The following is an 18,685-nucleotide window of genomic DNA, read 5'->3' as shown; positions in this document are numbered from 1 at the left end:
TGGATTGAAATATAATTTGTTGAAATTACACAAATGTCAGAACAAAAAGAAACCAAGCTCCTCTCTAAAAACAGGCTTGTCCTCATAATATTCTTCTCTATGTTTTAATTACCATTTCTTTATGTTTTAATCAGCATTAAAAATAAAAGTCTGTCTCATTCAAAACATGAAGCAACTTTCCATTTTTGTTTGCTATTGATTTTTCTGCTGTCTGTTCATAATCACAAATAATGAATATCTGCTTTGTATCATTCACTCCTTAGCAGAATATAGAGCAATCAAATAAAATCTGAGTTGAAAGAAACTTAAGTAACTGAGACATTAGAAAGCACCATCTTGGAAGAATGTTAACAAGAATTTGTCTGCTATTATTTGTTTGAATCATGCAGAAGAGAAAGCTGAGGGGAAAACAGTGATAGATGTGAAACATATGAATATAATATGAAAATTGGAACCTCCCCCTCCTGAGAGAAGAGAATATTAAAGTGTGTAAGGCACTGATAGATGTCAAATCTGATTCTGGAAATTCTTTAACTTGGGATTGTGAAAGGTAATACAATGATCTATTTGAGTTACAGCAGTACAATTGACACAGGAAAGAAAGAGTTGACATAAGCCACTTACTCACTGTGTGCCCGCTTAACCTCTTTACATTTCAGGTTTTTTTTTTTTTTAATGAGAATAAGTTAGTAGCCACCACATAGGTCTATGATGTGCATTAAATAACATAGTACACATGAAATACTCAGCACAGTTTCTGACACAGAGTAGGTGCTTAATAAATGTAAGCTATGGGAATGGAAGCAATAAGCCAGAGACACGGGTAAAACTTCCTGAGTGTTGCCTAAATTATAGGTGTGAGTCATGTTTTGTGAAAGTACTTCATTTTTCCATTGCACTCAGCACAAGGAACCCTCGCTTATGAATTTTATGGCAAAACACAAGAGAGTCCCAACATGCTGCAAGCTTTTTAAAGTGCAGTGAATGCTTCCAAGGAGTTTCACATATACGAGGTGAGGGACCTGAATTCAGAATTTGTGCAGTAAATGCAATGGTAAGCTGGACTGTACAGTATTTTCACCTCACAGTAGCTGGAACAACTTGAAAGAGGAAATAGAGGGGCCATCTCTTTGAATGTTCAATGTGTAATCTGTCAGTGAAGACTTTACAGGTTCTGTACAGATGGAAGGACCCAGGAGTGGAAAATCTCAATTTCTTTCACAGAATACTACCACAGTGAGAAATCTATTGCATATTGCCTTAGGAAGTTTTATTTACGTTATCAGTTAATAAATTCAGGGAGGCTTGTTCACAGTGACGGGGTATCAATGCCACCCCTCTTCCATATAGTACCACATCTTCCCAGTGACAGAGAAAACTACTAGGTCAGCATTCTGAAGCAGGGAAGTTGGGGCTCTGAGTTGACTTATCTATGTCAGGCTTCAAAGGAAAATGAATGCTAGCTGCATGCTGAGAATTGGGAGGTTGCACTGACCCAGCTATTTGTTCTAGGGGGAACTCGTAAAGTCACTAAGACCAATGATGGTGTGATGCCAGGTTTCTCCCATTTACATTAACCATCCACTCCACAGAGAGCAATAAAAAATGAAATTTAAGACCTAAGGTGAAATAGTTCTTGCATAACAATGAGAGAACAACCTGGCTACTTATTTTTATTGTAATTGTACATTTATTTTGAAAATTTAGATGAAAACTTGAATAGCTATGACTGAAAACAGTAAGTTCTGGGGAAAAGCTCCCCCAACCCTCAATTAGAGTGTATTTTCAGAAGCTGAAGTCTAAAAATACAAGAGTCAAGCAGAATTTAAACGTGACCAAAGTTTGAAAATAGAGCAGTATAAAAAGCCACAAATATGTTAATAGGATTTAGAGCATAAATTCAGCATAATCATTATTCCTTGGTCACTGGGAAGTTAATGATGCTATTTTTCTTTTTCTTTTCTTTATTCAGTTTAACAAGAATATCACCTAGCTTTTGGCATTTTAAATGTAAAGCTCACAGTAAGTTGACAATTATTTCTCTACTTTGGGAAATCAATGGCTATAGAGTCAGAAGATAAGTATTTGAACCTCTGCATCCTTTAATAGCCCTGTAATCTTGGACAACTTAATCTCTCAGGCTTCACTTTTTTCCATCAATTAAAAGGGAGCAACACTAATGACCTTACAAAGCTGCCATGAGGATTAAATGAATTACTCACATAAAAGCCTTCCTTCAAACATAAAGTGCTACACAAACAGAAGGCATTCCTAGGTAATATTCTTGTTTTCACCTCTCCACTGTTGAAAGAGCAGCTTTCGAAAGGGATAATAGAATTGACTTCTCTCAAAGCATTAAGACTGATCATTACATCAACACCCCAGCGACAATGGAAGACTATTCCTGGGTAGAGGCAGAGCAGGATTTGATTTTTTTGTGTGTTTCGTAAAATATACATAAAATTCACTGTTTTAACCTATTTTACGTATACAGTTCAGTAGCATTGAGTATGTTCACTTTGTTCTATAACAGTCACCATCAAGCTGCTGGTTTTCAAGATGCCTGTCTAGTGACATCAGATGCCAGTTCTTTTCAGAAAGATCAAAGTTACCTGTGAATGGACAAGTTCCAAATGAAAAACTGACAGAAGAGATCCAGGACCTGACAGAGTGCCCAGGGGAAAAAGCTGAGATGCAGAAAAAAAAGCAGCAAGAGTCTGGCAGAGATTGACCCCTGAGGAACTCACAACCCTGTGGTAAGGGGTAGTGGGAGTGCTTCTCTGCTCCCTTCACCCCTGCAACAATTCACTGACTGTCAAACTGTTGGGGAGCCCCTCTGCCCTCTGGATCATGGGCAATGCTGTCAGTGGTGACTTGGGGGAATTTTCCAGGGACAGAGAACCAGGTGGCCAGCTCATGTTAAGCATGCCTACACTCCCCCCAGACCTGAACTGACATCGCTGAACTGAGCCATGCTGGTTATGCACCTGTGGTGGGACACTGCCCTGCCCAGGGAATCTCTGCCCTTGAGTAACCACACCACGAGATTCCCCACAAACATACCCCACAACCCACTCTGTCTCTGGCAAACATGGGGCTGGTGGGTCCCTGTGGAGCTGTGGGAGCCCTGGAGATCTCACCCTTGGTGGGCTGCCTTGAAGGGAATGGGGAGCACAGCCCACTAAAGTCTCCCTTGGGACAAAGGAAATGAAGGAAGTGGCACCAATCGGTGAAGGGGGTAGCACTGATGTCTAGGAAGGGTTGTGGAGAGGGAGTCATCCACCGCTTGCCACCTTTAGCCACTGTTGAGGATGCAGTAGTGGTTCTCCTGGCTGGGGGCTGGTATATGTGCACCTGGAGAAAGCACTTATCGCACTTTTTTTTTTTTTTTTGAGACGGAGTCTTGCTCTGTCGCCCAGGCTGGAGTGCAGTGGCGCAGTCTCAGCTCACTGCAAGCTCCGCCTCCCAGGTTCACGCCATTCTCCTGCCTCAGCCTCTCCGAGTAGCTGGGACTACAGGCGCCCGCCACCACGCCCGGCTAATTTTTTGTATTTTTAGTAGAGACGGGGTTTCACCGCACTTTTTGTAGTGAATCCACACTCGCTGAAAGTGAGCCCATGCTGCTTGGGCTTGCACAAAGGGCAGGGCCCAACACCCTGACCCTACGCAAAACAGCAGCATCCTGGCAATGGAGGACACGGACAAGCCACAGAGTTGTCTTCTCTGGACTGGGGGAAGGGGCTCTGCCCCAAGCCCATCTTGGTGGTAGCTGCCAAAATGGTGTATCAGTAGCCCATAGCCACATTGCAGCTGGGAACCAAAGGAAAAAGTCTTTATGAACTGAAGGCTGTGAGCCTTGTGACATGGTGTGATGGGGAAGCAGCTGGCATTCCTGCCTGGTCAGGATGAGGAGCTGGTGCACTTTCCCAACTGCTCCTTCCCCAAAGACCTCAGCATGCTCCAACAAAATCTCTTCCCCTCTGTATCAGGGCAGGTGCTTCCGCTCATCATCAATCTACCTGTGGGTGGGCCAGCTCTTACTCTTAAGTACCACCTACTGGACTAGAGCTTGAACTCCACCACCAAATAAAACACCTGCTGCCAGAAGGGCTGAGTGCTAGTGTATGTGATGAGACTTCCACACCCTCAGCCAAGCAGTAGATAGATGCTACAACAAGCAGCATCTGAGAAAGCCACCACACAAAAGCTATCCACAATGAAGGACCCATACAGCACCTTGGTCCTCTGAAAGCACCTGGAAAGGATGCCAAATGATCATACACAACATACAACATACCCTCAAGATAAAAAAGAATTACAAAATGTAAAAGTTCTATCCAAACGACAGAAAATTAAAAAATAAACAGTGACAGCTCCCTCATATGAGAAGGAATCAGTGCAAGAACTCTAGTAGCAAAAAAAAAAACCTAGAGTGGATTGACACCTCCAAAGTATTTCATCTGCTCTGTAGCAATAGGTCCTAATGAAAAAGTCTGAAATGGCAGATAAATAATTCAAAATATGGATTTTAAGGAAACTCAGTGAGATCCAAGAGAAAGTTGAAATCCAATACAAATAAGCTAGAAAAACAATTCAGGCTATAAAAGATGAGATAGCTATGTAAAAAAAAAAAAAAAAAACCCAAACAATTAGAACTTCTGGAATGAAAAAATTCATGGAAAGAATTTCAAAATACAGTTGGAAGTTTTAACAATAACCTAGACCAAGCAGAAGAAAGAATTTCAGAGCTTGAAAACTGGTCTTTCAAATTAATCCAGTCAGACAAAAATAAAAAAGAATTTAGAAAAATGAAGAAAGCCTTTGAGAAATATGGGATTATGTAAAGTGAACAAACATATAACAGGTTAGTATTCCTGAGAGAGAAGAAGAAAAAGAAAGCAACCTGGAAAACATATTTGAGAGAGTAATTCAGGAAAATCTCACTAACCTTGCTAGAATCATCAACATCCAGATATAAGAAATTTAGAAAACTCCTGCAAGATACTACATAAGATGATAGTCACCAAGGCCTATAATTATCAGACTATCCAAGGTCAACACACAAAAAAAAATCTCAAAGGAAGGTACTGAAAAAAAGGGGATACATTACCCGTAAAGGAAATACCATTAGACTAACAGCAGACTTCTCTGTAGAAGCCTTACAAGCAAGAAGGGATTGGGGGTATATTTTTAGCTTTCTTAAGGAAAAAAAAGTCAGCCAAGAATTTTATACCCTGCCAAACTATGCTTCATAAATGAAGGACAAATAAAGTTTTCCCAGATGAGCAAATGCAAGGGAACTCTTCTTCACCAGACCAGTCCTACAAGAAAAGCTCAAAGGAGTTCTAAACATGAAAACAAAAGAACAATGCTTGCTACCATAAAAGTACCCATAAGGCCAAAGTACACGGATCCTATAAAGCAATTACAGAATTGAGAATACAAAGTAACTAGCTAACAACACTATGGCAGGAACAAAACCTCACATATCAATATTAACCTTGAGCACAACAGCATAAAAGCCCCACCTGAGAAACACAGATTGGCAAACTAGATTAAAAAAACAAGGCTGGGCGCGGTGGCTCACGCTTGTAATCCCAGCACTTTGGGAGGCCGAGGCGGGTGGATCACGAGGTCAGGAGATCGAGACCACGGTGAAACCCCGTCTCTACTAAAAATACAAAAAATTAGCCGGGCGTGGTGGTGGGCGCCTGTAGTCCCAGCTACTCGGAGAGGCTGAGGCAGGAGAATGGCGTGAACCCGGGTGGCGGAGCTTGCAGTGAGCCGAGATTGCGCCACTGCACTCCAGCCTGGGCGACAGAGCGAGACTCCGTCTCAAAAAAAAAAAAAAAAAAAAAAAAAAAAACAAGACCCAACCATCTACTGTTTTCAAGAGACCAATGCCACACATTATGACAGCCACAGTCTCAAAACAACAGAATGGAGAAAGATCTATCACACAAGTGGAAAACAAAAAAGAGTGAGGGTTGCTATTCTTGTGTGAGATAAAAGAGACTTTAAAACAACCACATTAAAAAAAAAAAAGACAAAGAAGGGTATTATATAATGATAAAGGGTCCAATTCAATTAGAAAATTCTACTATTTTAAATATATGTTCACTCAGCATTGGAGCACCAAGATTTAGAAAACAAATACTACTAGACCTAAGAGAAGAAATAGACAGCCTTACAATAATAGTGGGGGGTTTCAACACCATGCTGATGGCATTAGATAGAACATTGAGGCAGAAAACAACAAAGAAAATCTGGACTTAAATTGAACTCTTAACCAAATGGACCCTGTAAACACCATAGAACACTGCACCCAACAACCAGAGAATGTACGTTTTTCTCATCTGTGCATGGAACAGTCTCTAAAATTGACTATATGATTGGCCATATAGCAAATCTCAATAAATTTAAAAACATCAAAATCATATCAAGCATCTTCTCAGACCACAGTGGAATAAAATCAGGAATCATACCAAGAGGAACTATCAAAAACCACATAAGTACATGGAAACCAAACAAACAACTTGCTGCTGAATGACTTTTGGGTAAACAAAAGAATTAAAGTACAAATCAAAATATGTTTTGAAACAAGTGAAAATAGAAACAAAATACCCAAATCCCTGGTATTCAGCAAAAGCAGGGCTAAGAGGAAAGTTTATTCTGCTAAATATTTACATCAAAAAAGATAGAAAGATCTCTGATTAACAACCCAGTGTCACATCTAAAGGAACTAGAAAAATGAGAACAAACCAAACCCAAAGCTAGAAGAACAAAAGAATTAACGAAGATCAGAGCAGAATGAAATAAAATTGTGACCAACAAAATATACAAAAGATCAATGCAATGAAAAGTTGGTTCTCTGAAAGGATAAACAACATTGATAGACCAGCAGCTACATTAACCAAGAAAAAGAGTATTCAAATAAGCATAATCAAAAAATGACAAGGGTGACATTACAACTGATACTGCATAAATACAAAAGATTCTCAGAAGCTATTATGAATATCTCTATGCACACCACCGAGAAAACCTAGAGAAGATGGATAAATTCCTGGAAACACACAACTTCACAAGATTGAATCAGGATGAAATTAAAATGCTGAACAGACCAATAATGAGTTAGAAAATTGAATTGGTAATAAAAAATCTACAAACCAAAAAAAAAAAAAAAATTCAGGACTAGACAGACTCATGGCCAAATTCTACCAGACTTACAAAGAAGCTGGTACCAATCTCAATGAAACGATTCCAAAACACTGAGGAGGAGGAGTTCTTCCCCAATTCATTCTATGAAACCAGTATCATCCAAAATCTGGCAAGGACACAATCAAGGAAGAAAACTATAGGCCAATATCCCTGATGTACACAGACACAAACATTCTTAATGAAATACTAGCAAATTGAATCTAGCTGCACATCAAAAAGATATTTCATCATGATCAAGTGGGTTTTATTTCTGGTATGCAAGGATGGTTCAGCATACACAAATCAAGGTGATTCACCACATAAACAAAATTAACAAAAACCATATTATTATCTCAATAAATGCAAAAAATGCATTCAATAAAATCCAACATCCTTTCACAATAAAAACCCTCCAACAAGCTAGGCATCAAAGGAACTTATCTAAAAATAATAAGAGCCATATATGGCAAACCCACAGCCAACATCATACTGAATGACGAAAAGTTGAAAGCATTTCCCCGATATGGTTTGGGCTCTGTGTCCCCACCCAAATCTAATCTCAAATTGTAATCCCCACGTGTCAGGGGTTGGGGGTGATTAGGTCATGGGGGCAGTTTTCCCCACGCTGTTCTCGTGACAGTGAGTTCTCACAAGATCTGATGGTTTTTTAAGTGTTTGATGGTTCCTCCTTCACAGGTGCTCTCTCATGTGCTGCCATGTAAGAACTGCCTGCTTCCCCTTCCGCCATGATTATAAGTTTCCTGGGGCCTTCCCAGCCATGCAGAACTGTTAGTCAATTAAACTTCTTTACTTTATAAATTATCTCTGGCAGTTCTTTATAGCAGTGTAAAAATGGACAAATACACTCCCTAGGAATGGGAGCAAGACAAGGATGTCTACTCTCATTTCTCCTATTCAACATGTTACTAGGAAGTCCTAGTCAGAGCAATTAGGTGTGAAGAAGATATAAAAGTAATACAAATAGGAAAAGAAGAAGTAGAATTATCTCTGCTAGCTGATGACATGATCCTATACCTAGAAAGCCTAATGACTGCTCCAAAGGACCCCTAGACCTGATAAATGACTTCAGTAAAGTTTCAGGATACAAAAATAATGCACAAAATATCAGTTGCATTCCTATACACCAGCAACACTCAAGCTGAGAACCAAATCAAACACTCAATCCCACTTACATTTGCCACAAAAAATACAATATCTAAAAATGCATTTAACTAATAAAGTAAAAGATCTATACAAGGAGAACAACAAAATACTGATGAAAGAATGCATAGATGACACAAACAAATTGGAAAACATCCCATGCTCATACAGAGGAAGAATCAATATTGTTAAAATGATTATACTGCCCAAAGCAATCTACAGATTCAGTGAAGTTCCTACCAAATTACCTATATCATTTTTCACAGAATTAGAAAAAACAATTCTAATTAGCCAAAGCAATCCTAAGCAAAGAGAACAAGGCTGGAGGCATCACATTACCCAAATTCAAAGTATAGTACAAGGCTACAGTATCCAAAACAGCATAGTATTGGTACAAAAATAGACAAAGATCAATGGAACAGAATACAGAACCCAGAAATAAATCCATATACCTACAACTAACTGATCTTGACAAAGTCAATAAAAACAATGGAGAAAGGACACCCTATTCAGTAAATTATGGGAAAACTGGCTAGGCATATGCAGTAGAATGAAACTGGAACACCACCTTTCACCATAGACAAAAATTAAGTTAAGATAGATGAAATACTTAAATGTAAGACCTGCAACTATAAAAATACTAGAAGAAAACCTAGGAAAAACTACTTTGGACATTGGCATATTCAAAGAATATATGACTAAGACCTCAAAAGCAAATGCAACAAAAACAAAAACAGACAAACGGGATTTAATTAAACTAATTAACAGAGTAAATAGACAATTTACAGAATGGGATACAATATCTACAAACTGTGCATCTGACAAAGGTCTAATATCCAGAATCTATAAGGAGCTCATACAAATCAACAAGAAAAACAAAACAACCCCATTAAAAATTGGGGCAAGGTCACGAACAGATACTTTCAAAAGAAGACATACAAGCAACCAACAAACATATGGATAAATGTTCAACATCACTAATCATCAGAGAAATGCAAATCAAAATTGCAATGAGATACCATCTCACACCAGTCAGCATGGCTATTATTAAAAAGTCAAAAAACAATAGATGCTGGCAAGGCTGCAGAGAAAAGGAATGCTTATACATTGTTGGTGGGAATGTAAATTAGTTTAACCCCTACGGAAAACAGTATGGAAATTTCACAAGGAACTAAAAATAGAACTACCATTCTACTCAGCAATCCCACTACTGGGTATCTACCCAAAGGAAAAAAAAATCATTTTATCAAGAAGACACCTGCACACGTATGTTCACTGCAGCACTATTCATAATAGCAAAGTCAGGGAATCAAGCTAAGTGTCCATCAATTGTGAACTGGATAAAGAAAATGCAGTATATATACACCACAGAATACTATGCAGCCATTAAAAAAAGAAATTGTGTCCTTTGCAAAAAAATAACTAAAACAGAAGATGAAATACCTCATATTTTCACTTACAAGTAAGAGCTAATCAATGGGTACACATGATATAAAGATGGAAAGAATGGGATATGCATTCTAGACACTGGGCACTCCAGAAAGGGTAAGGATGGGAGTGAGGAGAGAGTTGAAAAACTCCCTATTGGGTACTATGTTCAATATTTGGGTAATGGGTTTACTAGACGCCCAAACTCCAGCATTACACAATATACGCATGTAACAAATCTGCACATGTGCCACCTGAAATTATTTTTTAAAAGCCAACAATGACCACTATCCATCTCCTAAACTTTTTCATCTTCCTAAACTGAAACTCCTAAACAATAAGTACCTATTCTCCCTTCCCCAGCCCCTGGCAACCACCATTCTATTTCTGTCTGTATTAATTTGACTAGGCACCTCATATAAATGGAGTCATACAATATTTGTCCTTTTGTAACTGGTTTCACTTAGCATAATGTCCTCAAAGTTCATATATTTTGTAGTAGGTCAGAGTTTCCTTCCTTCTTAAGGCTGAATGATATTCCACCATATGTATATATCACAATTTGCTTATCTGTTCACCCTTCAATGGACACTTGAGTTGCTTCTACCTTTTAGCTATTGTAAATGATGCTGCTATGAACATTGCTGTACAAATTCAGTTCAAGTCTCTGCTTTCACTTCTTTTGGGTAGATACTCAGAAGTGGAATTGCTGGATCATATGGGAAATCTATCTTTAATTTTTTGATGACTCAACCATATCATTTTCCATAGGCTGCACTATTTGCATTCCCACCAGCAATGCACAAGGGTTCCAATTTCTCCACATCCTCACCAACACTTATTTGCTGTTTTGTTCTGTTTTTGTTTTTAATAATAGTCATCCTAATGAGTGTGAAATAGCCACAGCAGTTTTTAATCTACAATTTTGAGTGAAGGTCAGGACACTGAATGCTGATAAAAACAGCAGCAACCCCAGCAGTAGCAGCAGCATTATAATCATCAACTGCTAATAGAGCACTAAGATTTAGAAGGCTCAAGCATTAAATACTTACAATCAAAAGCTACAGAAGTTGCCAAGTCTCCAAACAGAAATTAACATTTGTTTTGAAGTAAGCACTGTAGCTGCCTCAGATTCATGGTCATAACAGTTGTAACCATTAATAGGTTAAATTTACTTATTTAAAGAAAAAGATTGTCATAATGGGTCACATCCATCTACATGCTGCTTATCATAATACACATTTTTAAAAATAAATTCTATCTCAATTGTGTTGGTCTCTCTATGATTGATACGGTTTGGCTGTGTCCTCACCCAAATCTCATCTTGAATTGTAATCCCTATAATCCTCATGTGTCTAGGGAGAGAACTGGTATGAGGGGATTGGATCATAGGGGTGGTTTCCCTTCATGCTGTTCTTGTAATAGTGAGTGACTTCTCATGAGATATGATGGTTTTATAAGAGGCTCTCCCCACTTCGCTCCTCACTCTCTCTCTGTCCTGCCGCCATGTGAGAAGGCCCAAGCTTGCTTCCCCTTCGCCTTCCGCCATGATTGTAAATTTCTTGAGGCCTCCCCAGCCATGCAAAACTGTAAGTCAATTAAACCTCTTTTCTTTATAAATTGCCCAGTCTTGGATATGTCTTTATAGCTGTGTGAAAACAGACTAATACAGTAAATTAGTACCTCAGAGAGTGGGGTACTGATACAAAAATACCTAAAAACGTGGAAGAGAATTTGGAATTGGGTAACAGGCAGAGGTTGGAACAGTTTAGAGGGCTCAGAAGAAGATAGATGTGGGGAAGTTTGAAACTTCCTAGAGACTTATTGAATGGTTTTGACCAAAATTCTGATAGTGATACAGACAATAAAGTCCAGGATGAGGTGGTCTCAGATGGAGATGAGGAACTTATTGGGAACTAGAGCAAAGGTCACTCTTGCCATGCTTTAGCAAAGAGACTAGTGGCATTTTGCCCCTGCCCTAGAGATCTGTGGAACTTTGAACTTGAGAGAGATGACTTAAGGCATCTGGTGGAAGAAATTTGTAAGCAGCAAAGCGTTCAAGATGTGGTCTGTGTGCTCTTAAAAGCATTCAGTTTTATGCATTCACAAAGAGATGATTTGAAATTGGAACTTATGTTTAAAAGGGATACAGAGCATAAAAGTGGAAAATTTGCAGCCTGATGATGCGACAGAAAACAAAAACCCATTTTCTGAGGAGAAATTCAAGCTGGCTGGAGCTGTGAGAAGAGGGCCACCAGCTTCTAGACCCCAGAATGGTAGATTCAATGGCAGCTTGCACCATGCAGCTGGAAAAGCTGCAGACACTCAATGCCAGCCTGTGAAACAGCTGGGAGGAGGGCTGTATCTTGCAAAACCACAAGGGTAGAGCTGCCCAAGACTGTGTGAGTCCACCTCTTGCATCAGTGTGACCTGGATGTAAGACATGGAGTCAAAGGAGATCATTTCGGAGCTTTAAGATTGAATAGCTGCCCTGCTGGGTTTTGGACTTGCATGGGGACTGTAACCCCTTTATTTTGGCCAATTTCTCCCATTTGGAATGGGAGCATTTATCCAATGCCTATACCCCCATTGTATCTAGGAAGTAACTAACCTGCTTTTGATTTTACAGGCTCGTAGGTGGAAGGGACTTGCCTTTTCTCAGATGAAACTTTGGACTTGGACTTTTGGGTTTATGCTGGAATGAGTTAGGACTTTGGCAGACTGTTGGAAAGGCATGATTGTGTTTTGAAATGTGAGGACATGAGATTTGGGAGGGGCCGGGGTGGAATGATATAATTTGGCTGTGTCTCCACCCAAATCTCATCTTGAATTGTAATCCCTATAATACCCATGTGTCTAGGAGAGACTCATGTGAGGTGATCGGATCATCGGGGTGGTTTCCCCTACACTGTTTTTGTGAAAGTGAGTGAGTTCTCATGAGATCTGATGGTTTTATAAGGGGCTCTTCCCCCTTCACTCCTCACCCTTCTCTCTCCTGCTGCCATGTGAGAAAGGTCCAAGGTTGCTTCCCCTTTGCCTTCTGCCATGATTATAAGTTTCCTGAGGCCTCCCCAGCCATGCAGAACTGTGAGTCAATTAAACTTCTGTTCTTTATAAATTATCCAGTCTCAGGGAAGTTCCGTATAGCAGTGTGAAAATGGACTAAGGCAATGCTACTTTAAGATTTGTTGATTGGCCTCATATGTAGTCAGTTCTTATAAGTGTTTTATGTGTACTTGAATAGAATTTTCTAGGTATTGAATTGACATTTTATGTCTGTCTGTCTGTATGTATGTATGTACGTATGTATTTATTTTTGTATTTTAGTAGAGACGGAGTTTCATCATGTTGCCCAGGCTGGTCTCAAACTCCTGAGCTCAGGCAATCTGCCCGCCTCGGCCTCCCAAAGTGCTAGGATTACAGGCGTGAGCCACTGCGCCCAGCCAATTTATTTATTTATTTTTAATTTGAGACAGAGTCTTGCTCTGTCACCCAGGCTGGAGTGCAGTGACACAATCTCAGCTCACTGCAACCTCTGCCTCCCGGGTTCAAGTGATTCTTGTGCCTTGCTTCCTGAGTAGCTGAGATTACAGGCGGGCACCACCATACCCAGCTAATTTTTGTATTTTTAGTAGAGACAGGGTTTTGCCATGTTGGCCAGGCTGGTCTCAAACTCCTGGCCTCATGTGATCTGCCCAGTTCAGCCTCCCAAAGTGCTGGGATTATAGGCAGAAGCCACCGTGCCTGGCCTGAATTAACATTTACAAAAGTTAATTAGAACAATCTCATTGATTGTATAGTTCTCATGAATTAAATTATGATTTTTTTGTCCACTTCAGTTATTGAGAGAAGTATCTCTCCTGATGATGGTAAATTTGCCAATTTCTGCTTTCAGTCTTGACAATTTTTGCTTTATATCTAAGTTAGATTAATAGTTTCCTGATATTTGAATATTTTAACAATATATTGTGGACCTCTTTACATGTAGATATGCTTTTTAAGGGGTATTTTTTCTTTGTATTTGTCCCACTTATTCAGCATGCATGTTTGCATGTTTCTTTTTTAAATTTAAAAAAGTCTTCTTTTTGATTAAACCATGTTTACATTTTATTCCATTTCCCCCTTCTACTATCTTGGAAATTATACAGTTGTATTTTTAGGGAATACTCATATATTTAAGCATGCATATTAAATTAAAATTGAAAGTGAATAAATACCTTTATCATTCTCCCAAATAATATTAGAGCCTTAGATTACTAACTCTAAGTTTATTTGCTTTTATTGTTCAGGATTATTTTATTTCTTTGGTTCTATCTTATACAGTTAATGTTTGTTTTTATTCATGAAAAGCGTCTTTCTTGGATCTCAGATTCTCCCTCTAGGCTCATTTTCCTCTTCCAAAAGTATTCTGTGAAGTTCTTAAAATGAACTTCTAATGGAGATAGAACTCTCTCGGATTTTGCTTTCCTTAAAATGTCTTTATCTGCATTTGTGAAATATAATTTTTCTTGGTATATAATAATAAACTGAAAATATTTTTCTCAGGACTTTAAAGATATGATACCAATGTAGTTTAGCTTCTTTTGAGGCTGTTAGGAAGTCAACTCTTTTTTGTTTTTCTTTTTTTTTTTGCTCTCTCATCCAGGCTGAAGTGCAGTGGTGCAATCATAGTTCACTACAGCCTTGAACTCTCAGACTCAAGCAATCCTCCTGCCTCAGCTTCCCAAGTAGCTAAGACCATCACACCCAGCTAGTTTTTTTATTTTTTATATAGACAGGGTCTTACTATGTTGCCCAGGCTGGTCTTGAACTCCTGGCCTCAAGCGATTCTCCTGCCTTAGCCTCCCAAAGTGCTGGGATGTAAGTGTGAGCCACCATGTCCAGCCTGAGAGGTCTTTCTTAATTTGATTGCAGGTCCTTTGCAGTTAATTTTTCTTTTATATCTAGCTGCTTTTATGGTGTTTTCTTTGTCTTTGGTGTTGTGCAGTTTTATTCAGTTATTTTAAGATTTGAAGTTTTTTTTGGTTTACCTTTGTTGACTTCATTGGGATTTCTGAATCTGAAGACTTAATTTTGTAATTAATTTTGGAAATTGTTCAGCTATTAGTTCTCCCAATATTTCCTTATTCCCACTCTCTCTAACTTCTTTTCATGAAATTCTAATTAGGGATATACTAGATATTGTCATTCTATCTTCATGTCTTGATCTATTTTCAGTATTCTCTATCTCTATCTCTCCACACTAAATTCTGTGTAATTTTTTGTGACTTATCTTTTAGTTCACCATTCTCCTTACATCTGTGTTTTATTTGATGTTTAATTTGTCCTTTGAATTTCAAATTTAAGTTATTTTATTTTTCGTTTGTAAATGTTCTATTTGGCGCTTTTTCAAATCTGCATGATCAATTTCGATAGTGTCTTTCTCCCTAGTCATACTGGCCGCACTCTTATTTCTTCCAACATATTCAATGTAGTTATTCTATATTGTGTGTCTGGTTATTCCAAAATCTTCAGGCTTTATAAGGTTGGCTCTGGCTTTTTTTGTTGTTGTTCTTGTTGGATGACTATTGCTCATAATTGCATGGTTTTCTGTCTGTTTTGAAATATATCTATATATATAAATATATATACATGCACTATATATAAATATACACACACAACTTTATATTCTCTCTCTCTCTATATATATTTCTCTATATATGTTTATTTATAATATATGTATTTCTATTGTGAGCTCATGCTCCTAGGAACTTTATCTGAAAGATTCTTTGTGCCTGTGTTTAAATAATGTTCCTTTGGAAATGTGCTTTGGTTTCTGCCAGAGGCCTTAGGGCAATATTGCCCATGACCACTTTAACTAGATTTATACAATATGCTGGCAGAATGAATTCTGGCACCAAATCTGCTTAAGGGTGGGTTTGTGGTTTGGCATCTCAGGAAGACATTTTGTTAAGTAACTTCCTCAAAATGAGATAGAATATCTCTCTTAAGCTGATGGTTTATAGCATATCTTATAATTAAATAATATAGGCTTTTTAAATAAAATCAGAAACTAAAATTCTTAGTAACACCCATAGTGTTTAACATTGCTCTGGTTGGTACAATAAGATAAAAAATGGAAAAAAGATGTATAATTATTAGAAACAAGGAAAACATGGTTGAAAATGGTAGTGAATCAAATAAACCTGATCAAGTTGAAACATTTTTACATAAAATTGATTTCCTTATATATCAGTGATAACTAGTAAGAAAAATAATTTTTAACTAATTATGCAACATCCTTTACAATTTGACAAAATGACGCTAAAGGTAAAATATAATAATAATATTTAAAATTTTTTGTAAAGAAATTCAATGAGTAGAGACTTGCTTTGTCATATATTTAAATACATTATAAAGCTACAATAATTAAAATAGGCTGATACTATTTAATAATAATGATGAACCAGAATAGTTATCTCTGAAAAAAATCCTAAACCATATTAAGTATTATAACAGAAACTTAACAAAGCACTGGGGAACAAATGCATTTTTAATATTGGCTAGAAAATTGGATATAAGGAAAAAATTTACTTAGATATTCTTTTTCCACTTCTGAGCCAAACTTCTCACCCATTTCTAATTTTCTACTTCTGTAGCCATATGAAGAATGTACCTTCTTAGGTACACAGCATCTCTGCTCCTAGGTTTGCTCTCACAACTTTATATTAAAAGTTTAAACTCCCTGGGACACCCTTATTCACATGCAAACACATCAGAGACTTCTTCCATCTGAAAAATTATATTTTTGGCAGTATGTATCAAGGGTCAGAGGTTGGGTTCCCAAAGGCCAGCTCTAAATTATATCTCTGACAGGGAAATAGAGGACTAAAGAAATTTAAGGAGTGGAAGACTTTCATGTTAGAGACCAAGACCAAAAAGAAATGGGTGAAATATTTCTTCAATTATTGATTCAATCAAATGAGCATCCTGGTGTCTGGCATTTGTTGCCATGAGACACAGTATTAAGGTCTTTCAAGAGTTTACATCTTACTGGGGGAAATGAAACACATGCGAAGTAATAACACAATCATTATCCACTAAACGGTATAGTATTGATGTGTGTGCAAATGAACGTTCTAAGTAAAGGGGAGGACTTAGTTCAGAAAACAGATTCACATGAAGAGAGAAGTTGGACAAGGAGCTGAGGGCCACACTGTTTTAGGGGTGGTGGTCTGCTCTCCTTTCTCATGGCGGTGGAGGTTGATGATACGTTTGCTCTTCTCCAGTCCATTTGGAACTGGCTCAATTGCCCTCTAGCCATGAGAGTTATTACAATTTAGCTCTTTTATATGGCTCCCAGGCCCAGCAGCACCTGTAATGAAGAGCAAGCCAATCATATCAGTAAGTCCAACAAAAAAAATCTAACTTTCCCTGGATGATAAGAGATAGCCAGGGAGAAAGAGGGGAGAAAGATGGGAAAGGGAGGCTGAGAGAGAAGTAAACACGCTCCTGATGTCTGTCTCTCCTCTTTCTTGCATTACTAGCAGAGCCAAGCCAAAGGAACACAAAGTACTCTGCCTTTTGGCATTCTGCCTCCTTGGCTGCGCGTCTACTGCTGGTCCCAGGTCAAGAACTAGGCCTCACTATTCAGAGGGACCACCTGCAGATTTTACTTGCTTTTTAAAATTCTCAGCACTAGTTCTTATATATAGGTTACAGCAGCCAAAATTCAGCTATGATAACACTCCTCACCAAATATGTCCTGGGCAACTTTGTTACCTCAAACTTCATCTATGGCAGGGACTTTTGTAGTATTTATAATCATTCAACACAATTTTACAGTTTTACTTGAAGAGTAAAGTTCTGGAAGTAAATACTTCTGAAATGATGGCGTGGGCAATGTGGAGAAAAGATGGTTTTACTCACAGTCCTCCCCTTTACATATTTCACTTTTATCGTGTCATCTTTGAGGAAAAGTACTTGTTTTACTTTTTTCCATATTATGTCCGTGTAGGTAGGGGGCTATTTTAATTGATAAAAGCAGTTGTTTACATATCTAGTTAAAACCGTTGAAGAGGTTTGAATTAACAGCCTCATTTGGGAGACTTAAGGATTACAAGATCTAAAGAAGTGATAGGAGAAGGTAATTGGCCTGGAAAAGATTCAGAAAGATAAATGAATGTGGAAATTGTATTCTTGTCAGCAGACACCAAAATTGCCTGACAAACCCTTACTTCCCTTTTTACAGGTTAACTATCTATTTTAAAAGGGGGAAATGACAGAGGTGAAATGACACACTTCTAAATGTCAGGAAATATAATTCAAGCATAAAAGTGTGTGGTTTTTTTCTCCTCTTCCTGCTGAAGGTTATACATACCTCTTCCTAGGAAACTACGATGTACCATTTAAGATTTATAGAAAATTCTGGAGTAATATTTTTACCCCTAAGAAACAAGATATGATTCATTTAGCATAAGCAACTCAGGTCTCTTTCTCCATCCTGATTGTACACTTTTGAGGAATATCAGTTGAGCTTCAGATTTTGAGTCTGAAATTCTGTCTCCCTACTCCCTGCCTGTATGACTTTAGGCTGCTTGTTGTTTTGTAATTTCTTAAGTCAGTGCCTCCCACAGGAACCACGACATATTAATAGTTATTAGGCAAAACAACAACAAAATTCTTTGGATGAATATATTTTTGAAATGCCTGGCTTAAACAAAATTAAGTGGAACTTGTCAGTCCCTGATATGGTTATGTACAGTGTAAATCTTTAAAGGAAAGATATTATTAAATTATTTTTGGTGTTTTAAAACTACTTTTATCTGAGTTACAAAACTTTTAAAAAAAGTTATTCAAACATGATGAAAGTGTATAAAGTGAAAAAATAAAAGTTCTGCTTTGGTATCAGAACTGGCAG

General features: G+C 38.0%; 1 protein-coding gene across 4 annotated transcripts in view; it reads right to left on the bottom strand.

Annotated features, from left to right (window-relative positions):
• The window catches only part of RNLS (renalase, FAD dependent amine oxidase), a 321,051-nt gene that overhangs the window by 42,531 nt on the left and 259,835 nt on the right, over window positions 1–18,685 (bottom strand). The window lies entirely within an intron of this gene.

Source organism: Symphalangus syndactylus, chromosome 4, assembly GCF_028878055.3.
Source record: "Symphalangus syndactylus isolate Jambi chromosome 4, NHGRI_mSymSyn1-v2.1_pri, whole genome shotgun sequence".
NCBI lineage: Eukaryota > Metazoa > Chordata > Mammalia > Primates > Hylobatidae > Symphalangus > Symphalangus syndactylus.
The sequence above is the reverse complement of the archived record's forward strand: the minus strand, read 5'-3'. Positions and strand labels throughout refer to the sequence as shown.